The sequence below is a fragment of the Eptatretus burgeri genome, chromosome 12, assembly GCF_056783735.1.
Source record: "Eptatretus burgeri isolate ZD-2024b chromosome 12, Ebu_testis_v1, whole genome shotgun sequence".
In the NCBI taxonomy this organism is placed as follows: domain Eukaryota; kingdom Metazoa; phylum Chordata; class Myxini; order Myxiniformes; family Myxinidae; genus Eptatretus; species Eptatretus burgeri.
The window spans coordinates 76,496,063-76,509,164 of record NC_140972.1 but is presented as its reverse complement, the minus strand read 5'-3'; the positions used below and the strand labels follow the sequence as shown (position 1 = coordinate 76,509,164).

The window sequence follows — 13,102 nt, the reverse complement described above, 5'->3', positions numbered from 1 at the left end:
AGCGAAGCGACGGGTGGTATTTGCTAGTTTGTAATACGTTCTCTTATTCAAACGTAAAGGTTATCAAAAAAGGAAGTTACACAAGAAGCCCTGAATACTTTTCATAGTTTTCCCTGCTGAGAAACAAACAGTTTACAGGGAGGGGGGCTCCATATAATCAGGTTTCCCTCGAGCAACCACATTCCCAAACTCGTCTTCAAGGTGAAAAAAACCTCACAGTCGCACACTTAACAAGCTGCCGCTGGTCTGATAAGGGCTATTTGTAGTTCCGATGACTTTGCCCTGTCGCACTTTGACCCAATTTTTAATTATTTTCTCCATATAAGTTTATTGAAAATTTGATAACAAAAGCTAAAATGGTAAAAATTTTATGGCCTGGACACGCACACGCACGCACGCACGCACGCACGCACGCTCACACACACACACACACACACACACACACACACACACACACACACACACACACACACACCAGGCTAAACTAGAGTGTGCTTGGAAGAGAGCATACCTCTGCCAGTCTAAGCAGTTTAGGTTTTTATCCCACATCTGACAGGCCGGATCTGAACTATAATTCAATCGGCTTGTTCTTGTCACCGAACCAACTCACCCACCAATTTTTGTAATAATCTGTCCACAACTTTTTAAGATATCATGCTATGTATAATTTTTGGCCCGATCTCTCAATGGTGAAGAATCACTAAAAAATTCTCAGAGCCGGATCCCGATCTTCAACAAAATCTAATCAGTTCGTCCGAGTCACACACCAAATCTGACCAACAAATTTAATCCGAATCCGTCCACAACTTTTTTGTATATCCTCCTCACAGACAAACAGACAGACATGGGTGAAAACATAACCTGACGATCCACAAACTGTATAAGCATTAGACTTCTCGCTATAACTCTGCCGCAGACAAGCTCCATATGTCTTTGAAGCGCCATTATATACAAGTATCATGTGTAATAAAACAAGCGTTGCTAATGAAATAGCTTTGCAGTTGTCAATTAATAATCTTTCCAAGTGTATAACTGGAACGGATGAAATCGTTTCAACAATACCGTGACATAAACTCGATAATATCATGTGTGTGTATATATATATATATATATGTATGTATGTACTGTATCTATATATATATATATATATATATATATATATATATATATATATATATATGTATGTATGTACTGTATCTATATATATATATATATATATATATATATATATATATATATATTTGTATGTATGTACTGTATATATATATATATATATATATATATATATATATATATTTGTATGTATGTACTGTATATATATATATATATATACAGTATATATGTATAAAATATATAAACATATCTTCCGGCCCCAGGAGCCTGGGAGGGCGGGGCTACAATCGCCGTGGCCCAATAAGGTAGTGCGATTTGGGTCATGGCAAGTCGCTTCGGGTCGTCACCCACCCTTTGCCGGGGGCTCATAAAAGGCAGATCAAGAAGCCGTCCACTCTCTGCTCTTTTTTTGCCTGCCTGCTTCACCTTCGTCTTGGTCTGTTTGTCTCGGCCTCTCTACTCCGCCCCTCTTCACTGCTCCTCGTCTGCTGTCGCTGCATCTACACTTGGGGTTGGTGTGCGACAGACGCTCTTCTGGGACCAGTGCGGAGCACATGTTTCCATGAGCCCCGGCAAAGTGATTAAGTTGCTCTGTGTCTGCTTTTGTAAATTGCTTGTCTTTTGTCGCACCCCACAAATTCCTTGCCTACCTGCTATACATAATAATAAACCCCATTCACTGTGCCACATACCTTTCCTCACTTAATTGTAAATAAATGCTTTGTTTAGAAATGTTCCCAACTTGTTTTTATCTTTTCCTTCCTTGGTCAAGCACGGTCCGTACCCTAGCTTAGCTGGGACGTTATCTGCCAATGATCTGTTTTCTAGCTGGTAGGTCCTTGGCAGTTACGCTCGGCTGCATCCGATTTGAACAAGGTGTACCGAGGGCGTGTCCCCTGATAATTCAATCACGTGACCATTAGGTAACCGGTATCCATTAGACGGAGTACCCTAAGTCACATGGTTGAGTTATTGGTGTTCACAGTCGATTTGCGACCTGCTGCGTCATGGAGTTATCCGTGTGCGATGGCCTGCGATTCCAGAGATCCTGGTGGGAACCTGAAGTAGCTCCCCCCCCCCACCCGTGGTCTTCTCGCCCCGACCCCGGGTCCGCAACAATATATATATATATATATATATATATATATATATATATATATATATATATATATATATATATATACATATATATATATATATATATATATATATATATACATATACATACATACAGGTAGTTGTCGACTTACGACCACGATCGGTTCCGACCGACCAGCCGTAAGTCAACCAACCTTAATTTTTAGTGTATAGGCCTATGCAAAAATTACTGGATAATGATATAATAATCATCTTTAAGTCATATTTTATGAAAATTTTCTTTGTTCATTATTGTTATAAAAAACATTTTTATTGTTACTGTATAACATTTTTACGTCCGTCAGGTATATGTCAAACACTGCATACTGCAGTACAATTGGTTTAATATTTGCAAAAACATATAAAAATACAAAAAATAGAAAACATTTTACAGTAGTTACAAAACATACTAAATTTAAAAATACAAAACATAAATAAACAAGCCGGTAGGCGATGAGGGATCCGCTAGGATCGAAGCGCTGGATACGATGATTTTCATTCTGACAAGGGCCGGATTTAGGGCAGGGCCCACAGGGCCACGGCCCGGGGCCCCGCGCCTCCCAGGGGCCCCGCGCAAACGCAAAGATTACAAGAAATTCTGCTATTTTCCCCCTTTATTTTGTTTGTGAAAAAAATCTAGTTCGTTTGTGTAAATGGTCAGTGAATCACGAAACAAATACTCAATATCCCTGTTAATTTGGCATCTGTTTGGTTATGTTTATCATTTATTTTAAATCTTTGAACTTACTTTTTTTCCTTTCCACTGATCATAAGAGCGCAATCTTAAAGGTCTACCACAGAAATAGGTCACATGAAAAAAGTGAGGGTTTTCTCAATCCCAGCAAGCTTTGGCCGTCTCGATTTCATTTTTGCAAAATTACACGCCCGCCCTGAATCTACATTTGCTATGTACTGCGCAGGCGTACTGCTGGGGTGGTTGGTTATACTATAATTGTGTAATTCAAGTTTACACACCGGATAATATTTTATTATATTTATAAGGTGTGTCTCGGTGGCAGAGTGGTAAGGTTGCTGGCTGGTCACCTCCATGTGGATTCGGCGGAGTGTGTTCGAATCCTACCGGTGGCATATGTAAATCATGTGTCATGGCCGAGACACGGTGGTTTCCTCTGGGTTCTCCGGTTTCCTCCACCAGAGAGACACACCTCGCAATAATAATCTGAGCCGTGGAGAGATACTCGACAAGCCCTAGGCTTCTTATCAATCCACGTTAATATATATATCTCGATTATTATTATTATTAAGGTGTGTTAGGTGTCAACTGCTGAAATATTGCTTTCTATTGTAGGAACTGCCTTTGTGTGGACCTGGTTGAGCCATGGCGGAACGTGAACGTGATCGAGGAAGAAAATACCAGTCTGGTGTGGCCAAGCGGAAGGAAAGCATGGCAGCCGAAAGCGAACGGAACAAGTTACCCAAAATTACAAGTTGGCTTAAGAGTACAACAGCCACAGTCGGGTTATACAATGAACAGGATAACAACGTGAAGGGAAACATAGCTACAACTATGTCAGCATTATCTGCTGTTGGCCCTGCTCCTTGTTTCAGTGCTGCTGATGCTAGCGGTGATAAAAACTCAAACGATTCTGCTTCAGAATGTGGTTCAGAAGTAGACAGCGAAACAGCTGAAGATTATGAAAAAGACATTGGCCTTTGGCCAGACCAGCTACCAGAGAAGTTCCGAAACTACTGGATCGAGAAGGGTAGGGCAAAATGTCGTAATGCAGACAGTGACTACAAGAACTCTGCTGTCCGTGATGGAAATAAAACTCGTCATTGTACAAAAAATTTGTTCGGTAGAAAACACGTTATCTGGAGAAGAAATCTATCTCAGTTGGCTGTGCTATTCTGAAGAGACCGGCCGTCTGTTCTGTTTTATTTGCCGTCTGATGTCACCTATGTCAGACACTAAAAGTCGGTTTACATCCGGGTTCCAAGATTGGAAACACGCTTGGGAGTCGATAGAAGGACACAGTAATTCAGATCAGCATAAACAGGCAATGTCGAGCCTGGCCAGCAGAAAATCATTGCAAGGCCGCCTTAACGCTGGACTAGTTCGTCAGTACGAGTCAGAACAGCACTACTGGCACGAAGTGCTACGGTGGTGCGTGGATGTCCTCATGTTTCTATGTGAACGTGGTCTACCCATCCGAGGTGACGACGAGGTGATCGGTTCGGTACATAACGGAAATTACCTGGGAGTGATGGAGCTTCTGAGCAAGTACGACACTTTCCTTGCGGCACATCTCCATAAACATGCCAACAAAGGGAGCGGTAACGTAAACTTCATCTCATCGACAGCATGTAATGAACTAATCAATGTGTTGGGTAGAAAAGTTCTGACTGCCATTGTAGCGGAAGTTCGGAGGGCCAAATATTACTCCATATCGGTGGACTCCACTCCGGACATGTCGCACACTGACCAGCTATGTCTAACCATCCGCTACGTGCTGCCAGAGGGGCCAGTAGAGCGTTTCTTGACATTAGTGCCCTTACTGAATCATAACGGAAAGGAGATCGCAGAAGTAGTTCTTGATTTTCTCTAAACGAACAAAATTCCGATCTCTGACTGTCACGGTCAATCGTACGACAACGCCAGCAACATGTCTGGAAAATACCGCGGCATCCAGGCGCACCTAAAAAGTCGTTGCAAATTCGCCGAGTTTGTTCCTTGCATGGCTCATTCTCTCAACCTCATCGGGATGTGTGCTGCTGAGTGCTGCACAGCTGCTGTGACTCTGTTTGGTATCATTCAATGGCTGTATGTTTATCTCGTGAAGTCAACCTATCGTTGGCGCAAACATCGCGATGCACTGAAACACATGCCAGTCGTCAAGTGCTTGTCAGATACACGGTAGTCGGCCCGTGCAGATGCTGTAGAAGCACTGGCCAATGGATTCCAGCAAAATATCACAGTACTTGACGATCTTGCAATGGATGAACATCTAAACGCAGAGGCAAAAAATGAGGCATCTGCTATTCTGAAGGAATTGGAAAAACTTGAGACGGTGATTCTGCTAGTAACATGGCAGGAAATTCTAAAGAGGTTCAACGTGACAAGTCAGCAGTACTGAAGCCGGGGCTCGATTTGAACACGGCAGTGAAACTACTCGAATCACTGACAGAGTTCGTACAGGACCTACGGGAACGGTTCGACGACTTTGAACATATTGCTATCGATAAATGTGGTCACAGCGAGTACAGAGACGATTGGCGACGTGTTCGAAGGAGGAAGCAACATCATGATGAAGTAGAGAGCGCCGATGACACCCAGTTACCGCCCAGAGAGAGAGATTCAGGACCACATCCTACATACCATCATTGATCAGCTAACAACGTCACTAGAAGATTGCCTCAAGGCCTATGGAACACTCAGTCAACGTTTCTCATTCTTTTCAGAAATAACGACCATGTAGACGGATAAGCTCCGCGACTCTGCTGCAGACCTGGTCAAGAGTGACCCGAACGACCTGGAACCTTCTCTGGTTTCGGAAATTGTACATTTCCAGGCATTTCTCAAGACAATGCAGACAGAAGACTCAGAAAAATTGTCTGAAGCTACTATGTTTTCCACAATCCACAACTACGATATGGTGGCAGCGTTCGCCAACGTGGAGATAGCTTTGCGGGTATACCTGTCAATGTTTGTCATGAACTGTACGGGAGAACGATCATTCTCAAAATTGAAAAGGATCAAGAACTATCTGCGTAGTATGATCGGCCACGATCGTTTTGCATCGCTGGCCATACTGAGTGCTGAACACGAACTATTCAGGAGAATAAGCACACGCGAAACAATCGAGGACTTTGCGCGAATCAAAGCCAGGAAGAAGCTAAAAGATTCTGTAGGTTTTTAACATCTCGCAAATATATTGTTACGAATTCTGGCCCGCCTGGTGTGCGATCAGCCGCGTAACTCTAATGGCAGCCGCGTCGCCCACCGGACAGACAATTCAGTCGTGACCCTCCTGGAACTACCGCCAGGAGGCAGTCACGGGTGGGGGCTTAACCTCACCACAACCAAGTCCGCATTCTACCCGCGCGAAATAGGGTGAATCGCCAAATGTTGATATACCTAAATACCCACGCGGGTAACCTACCGAGGGGTTGCACCATGCCGCAGGTCGGCTTAGGACACGAACCGTTTAAGCGGTTCGTTCCGTACTTCAGGGATAACCGAGCGGTGTTATCGCCGACCTCGACGGTTCCGATTCTTTTTACCGGGCGTTCAAAACCCACTACTCATTCCACGATGCAAGATGGCATTTCAATGGGGTGAAAGGAGGATGCGACGAACGGGACACATTGCACACAAGGACATTTAGTATAAAGCACATATTGCACACACAACACAAGCAAGGGCAGTCATGCAATTCACAAGCAAGGCAAATAAAAAGCAATACAACCGACTACGATTATTATTATCTAGAGTCACTTATACAGTCGTTACTTAACAAGACACGGCACCACAGCATGCATACAAAAACAACAGGAAAACCCTCCCCATAGGCAGGGAGGTAGACGGGATTCGTAAACCTTTATGGTCGTGGGCCGTGGATGACCGAAAAGGCCCATGAGACTGTGCTGGTTACCTGCCCCCTCGAGGATTGACGGTGGGCAGGTGGCGACGCCTTGTTCCCATGGCAGCTAGCGTAGCCGCGCCTGCTCGAGGGCCTTTGCGATGACGTGGTCGGTGAGTTCTCTCCGGCGTCCCTCGCCAGACGCGCAGATTCGGCACACAGCTGGCAGGGCTGCGCCTCCCGTCTGCGTCTCCGAGGCGTCGCCCGGACTCGCCACCGGCCCGCGCCTTCACCGACAGGTCGCCCAACGCCAAGACGAGAGAGCCCGACCTCGACCACCAAGAGAGGGAGCTCGACCCCGACCACCAAGAGAGAGCTCGAAGATGAAGCGAGAGGATGACGTCCACCAAGAGAGCGAGTAGAATCCAACATGACCCCGACAGAGAGAGCGAGCCCCGCGTGCGGTTCGCCTTATATCGCGCGGGGCTCCACCCTTCGCTCCTCCCCGTTTTCGGCTCCGCCTCCCTTCGAGAAGGTTCCCGAAAAGGGGCGTTCCCTCACCCCGACCGCCTCACGCTGTGCATCCACCAATCGGCAGCGAGCTGCCCTGCCCCCTTCCCTTCTCACCAAACGCGGGGAAAACAGGCGGGAAAAAACCCCACAGGCTTCACAAGTGCTTTTGTTCTGCCAATCCTTCTCGGACGGTTTCCTCGTCGGAAACCGTCCTTCCGTGGTCCGTGAAGGATGGCGTTCGTAAGCGGGCGTAGTGGCGAAGATGGTGGTGATTGTTGTGGGAGTGGTGAGCGTGGTTGGCGTTGTGGCAGTTGTTTGTGTGGAGGTTTGTTGCAATGGTGGCTCAAAATAACGATAGATAAAGAAAAACGGCTATCTCAGAGTCGCAGCCCGGTGAACACCAAGAATTCCCTTTAAACAACGGTGGGGACCTATCTGCACATAAACTTAGCGTCATAACTGATCTAAGGACCCTTTATGGTGTATTGCGAATTTCCACAGCCGTAACAATATTGTAGCAATTACTCCAAAGTGTGCAATAATGCAATCATATGTGCAAAAACGACAAAAAAAAAAAACTTTCTACATTGAGATTTGAGATGATACCATCACGTTTTGGTTTTGCGATTATTTTCTCTGTTCCGTTGTTTTCATCCATAATGGTGTTTCTTGTATATAAACTTTTGTTACTAGTAGTTTCTGAAAAACATGTTTTTACACATAAACCGTGGTTTTTTTTTCTTTTGCCCAGCCTAGGTTGGTGCATTTATATATGAATACTTTTATAAGCATTGTGATGAATTGAAGGATGTGACGCGTGATCACATGTCGCGCGGCTCGCACACGGGACAGATAAAACCGAGATTCCGCGCGGTCGGTGGGATCGTCCCTGGGGCATTGTCATTTACGGCGGTGGTTCACTTGGTGCTCATTGAAGGGTAAGAATTGAGAGTATACCGGACTCCGTGCTAATTGCTGATTTATTTTGTGGTGATCGACTGCACGTGTATACCTTGCTGCACATGTACTCCTTGCTGCACATGTATTCCCTGATGTGTCTGTAGAAGCGGCTTCAATCAAGTGAAATAAAGCCTACACTCCAAAGGTTTTTCCCTCGCATTCATTTCAATTTATTTCACTTGATCCCTTCAGCTCCCTCAACCGACAATGGACAAGATCTACAAGCCGGAGAGGTTCGATGCAGACCCAAACGCCACTGACTCGGAAATGAAGTGGTTGCATTGGTTCCGTTCCTTCTCACACTATCTGACCATTATTGAAGAGGGGGTCGACAAATTGGCCGCACTTGTAAACCATGTCTCGCCCAGTGTATTCAGGCTCTTCTCGGAGTGTGACACTTACGACGCAGCGATCGACGTGCTGCGGGCGCTCTACGTGAAGCGCAAGAACGAGGTATACATACGACATCTTCTCAACACACGCAGGCAGGCAGCTGGGGAGACAATCGATCAGTTCCTGCAAGCTCTGAGGCAGTTGGGCAAAGACTGCAGTTTCCAGGCTGTAACCGCCGAGGAACACCGAGATGAAGCGACCAGAGAGGCGTTCATCCAAGGGCTCAGGTCAGCCACCATTCGGCAACGCTTACTGGAGAAAGCACAACCCACACTTGAAATGGTAGCTGACCAGGCTCGAGCAATGGATATGGCTCAGCAGCAATCTGAGTCATATGGGACACCGGTGTTGCTAATGAACGCTGTTACGGCGGAAACTCAAGGAACCCCCCAGGGCACCTCCAACACTGAGGATGGAGATAAACCCGAGGAATCAGATACCCAGATCTCGTCAAACTCCTCAGCAACGACTTCGGTTGGTAAATGCTTCTTTTGTGGGTATAAAAGACACCCCCGCAACAAATTCCCCGCCAGGGATGCCACATGCATGAATGATGACAAGAAAGGGCATTATGCCAGGGTATGCAAATCTACTCTTAGAAGAAATAAACCCACTTCTGCGGCTCTCTACTCACAAAAGAAAGTAACAGCAGCTTCACCGGGGAATCTATCCAAAGTTATCATCAACGTACGAATTAACGGGCATATGGCTGAGGCTCTGATTGATACCTGTAGCTCTGAAAGTTTCGTCAACAGTTCGCTAGTGAAGGGCAGGAAATGGAAGATCCACCCGACAGACAATACGGTATGCATGGCCTTCACATCACTACAGTCCCGCGTACGAGGGTACTGCAATGTTGAGTTGGACGTAAAAGGGTACACGCATCGGGATGCAAGGGTACTGGTGCTTCGTGATTTATGCGCTGATGTAATTCTGGGTCATAATGTCCTCAAGCAGCACGCGAGCATCGAAATACCCTTTGGAGGAAGCAAACCTCGTCTAATTCTAAATGCTCTGACCACCGCAGAGGTATCGTCCCCCCTGCTGTTTGCTAACTTGTCGCCGGACTGTAAACCGATAGCGATCAAATCGCGACGATATACCACTGCCGATATGAACTTCATCACTTCTGAGACCAAGCGATTACTGGAAGAAGGTATTATAGAACCGAGCGATTCACCATGGCGCACACAGGTGTTGGTGACCACCAACCAGGACCATAAGAAACGAATGGTTGTCGATTACTCTCAAACGGTCAATCACTTCACCCAACTCGATGCCTACCCTTTGCCGCGCATAGACGAGATGGTCGAACGCGTGGCCAATTACAAAATATTCAGCACCATCGATTTGCGAAGCGCCTATCATCAAATTCCCATTCGAGAGGAAGACAAACCTTACACCGTGTTCGAGGCAGGTCGACGCCTCTATCAATTCAGGAGGATTCCGTTCGGTGTCACTAATGGAGTAGCTTGCTTCCAACGAGTTATGGACGACATCATCTCGGATGAAAACCTCAAAGACACTTTTGTTTACGTGGACAATGTCACGGTGTGCGGTAAGGATCGGGGGGGAACATGATATGAATCTGGACAGATTCTTGAGCATTGCTAGAAAATATAATATGACCCTCAACTACGAGAAATGCGTATTCTCGGCAAGGTCAATTAATCTTCTCGGCTACACAATAGCCGACGGCACGATAAAGCCCAATCCTGAACGATTGCGCCCACTTCGTGAGCTACCCCCACCTCATGACCTGCAGACAATGCGTCGGGTGATCGCGATGTTCGCCTACTACGCTAGATGGATCCCCCAATACTCTGAAAAAATACATCCCCTAGTGCATTGCAAAAACTTCCCACCAGATGTCGCTGTTGTAAAAGCTTTCCACAGCCTCAAAGATGATATCGGTAATTCCGTGGTATTATCGATCGACAGCTCGGTGCCGTTCGTGGTGGAAACGAACGACGCTCAATCAGTCCGGCCGACCCGTCGCGTTCTTCTCGAGAACTCTCTCACGAAGCGAGCAGAGACACTCGGCGATAGAGAAGGAAGCGTACGCTATTGTCGAAGCCCTACGTAAATGGAGGCATTATTTACTGGGCAATCACTTCACACTTGTCACGGACCAGCGATCCGTTGCCTTCATGTTTGATGGGAAAAATAACGGGAAAATTAAGAACGAGAAAATAATGAGATGGCGGATAGATCTATCTTGTTATAGTTACGACATTGTTTATCGGCCCGGGAGGGAAAACCCTGCTGCAGACACCTTCTCTCGGGTCTACTGTTCGGCGACAATCAGTCGGGCTTTGCAAGACCTTCATGGGTCTCTGTGCCACCCGGGGGTAACCAGAATGGCACATTTCGTGCGCAGACAAAACCTTCCCTATTCTATCAAAGATATTAAACAAATGAATGCTTCTTGCCCTGCTTGTACTGAACTAAAACCCAGATTCTATGGCACCGCTCCCGGCAGATTGATCAAGGCCACTTCTCCCTTCGAGAGACTAAATATCGAATAAGAGACGAATGTTTACTCACCAACGACGTTATGTTGACGGCCAATCGGTGCCCAACTGGCTAACCTATCCCGGAACAGTGTTCATGAAGCGCCCGGTACAACAAAGCAAGTACGAACCAATGGTGGAGGAGGTCGAACTCATCGATGCTAATCCTGAGTATGCTCATGTTAGACTTCCTGATGGCAGGGAGACCACTGTGTCGGTTCGCCATCTGGCTCCCGCAGGTACTCCTCCTGCAGGTACTCCTCCATCTGGTACTCCTCCCTCTGACATTCCCTCCCCAGGTGTTTCCCCCCCAGGAACTCCACCCGGGAATGGTGGCGACGGAGCTGCCGCGTTCCACCAGAGAGCGATCGAGGAGTCATCCCCGGCACGAGTCGAGGCTCCCCAAGAGGATCGGAAGCCTCCCTCAAGTGAAACCACCATTTACTCCCGGAGAGGACGACGGATAAAACCCCCTCGCCGAACTCGATCGGTAAAGGGGATTATCGGCATCCCTCGATGGCACCTTACCATGCTCCTATAACTCAAAATAATCCTCACTGCTTGGAATGTATGCTTCTGTAGTTTAAATAGTTCGCGCTGCTTGAAATGTATACTCCCATAGCGTTGAAGTAATCATGGTGCGTTAGTTGAGCCTCTAGTTACATTTTAAAGACGGGGAGAATATGATGAATTGAAGGATGTGACGCGTGATCACATGTCGCGCGGCTCGCACACGGGACAGATAAAACCGAGATTCCGCGCGGTCGGTGGGATCGTCCCTGGGGCATTGTCATTTACGGCGGTGGTTCACTTGGTGCTCGTTGAATGGTAAGAATTGAGAGTATACCGGACTCCGTGCTAATTGCTGATTTATTTTGCGGTGATCGACTGCACGTGTATACCTTGCTGCACATGTATTCCCTGATGTGTCTGTAGAAGAGGCTTCAATCAAGTGAAATAAAGCCTACACTCCGAAGGTTTTTCCCTCGCATTCATTTCAAGCATATAGGAAGTAAAAATGGCTGCGGCCCTGAGAGGGCCCCCCGTACTTCGAGGGCCCAGGGCCCCGCAACACATAAATCCGGCCCTGATTCTGACCGATCCACCGACGAAGATTCATTGCCAAGATGTATTGGTTCACATGCAATTGTTCCTCTGCCTGGCAAGATTTTTCCTATTGCGTATTTTGCCAAATGGCACTCCTCATTAAAAATGAAGGTAAATAGACTCCCTATTTTTGAAGGACTACCATTTGAAAAATAAAACCTAAACTTGGGACGAATTAAGTAAAAAATAAAATGTGTATTTTTGTTGACATTACCTCAGATGACGGCAAACAGAGTGGACGTCAGAAGAACACGAAACAAAACGTAACGTGAAGAGAGAGAGGAGAGAGAAAGAGAAAGAGAAAGAGAAAGAGAAAAAATAACCATAAACAGAACAACAGATGTTCAGGGAAATACGAACCAGACCGTGGGTAGCGCAAGATTTCCTGGTCGGTTGCTTTTGATGAACCTGGCGGTGCAGCGGACGATAACATAACGGGGGTGTAGAATTTTTTTTTAAAGATGTTTTTCAAATTCCACATCACTTGATTTCTACCATATTATTAGAAATCTACAAAGACAGAAATGCCGGTGATTCAATTTATTTTGGATCCTTTTCACTTTGGTCAATAACGTTTGGATCGAGGAGAGATCGAAGGTGGAACGACGGTGTAGTTCCTTACAAATACTGTATACACACCTTAAATGACGGTAAATAGACACCCGATTTTTGAAAGACCACCATTTGAAAAATAAAACCGAAATAAAAAATCGGCTCGAGTACAATGTTCTAAATATCTCGAAGTGTTTAATTCCGAAGTCTCGTTTTTCCACATTCAAAACTGTAGGACAAGTATTGAAAATAGTGAACGTGCGGTTTTTCGGG

At 46.1% G+C, this 13,102-nt stretch overlaps 1 long non-coding RNA gene across 2 annotated transcripts in view; it reads right to left on the bottom strand.

Annotated features, from left to right (window-relative positions):
- Positions 1-12,726, bottom strand: part of LOC147015940 (uncharacterized) — a 75,426-nt gene extending 62,700 nt beyond the window's left edge. Inside the window, exon 1 of one of the 2 annotated variants that reach the window (XR_015050137.1) lies at positions 12,638-12,726. This is a non-coding gene — a long non-coding RNA (uncharacterized LOC147015940). Of the gene's footprint in view, positions 1-12,491; positions 12,618-12,637 lie in introns of those variants that run through there. The other variant, XR_015050138.1, reaches the window with a different exon arrangement.
- Positions 12,727-13,102: the final 376 nt, after the last annotated feature.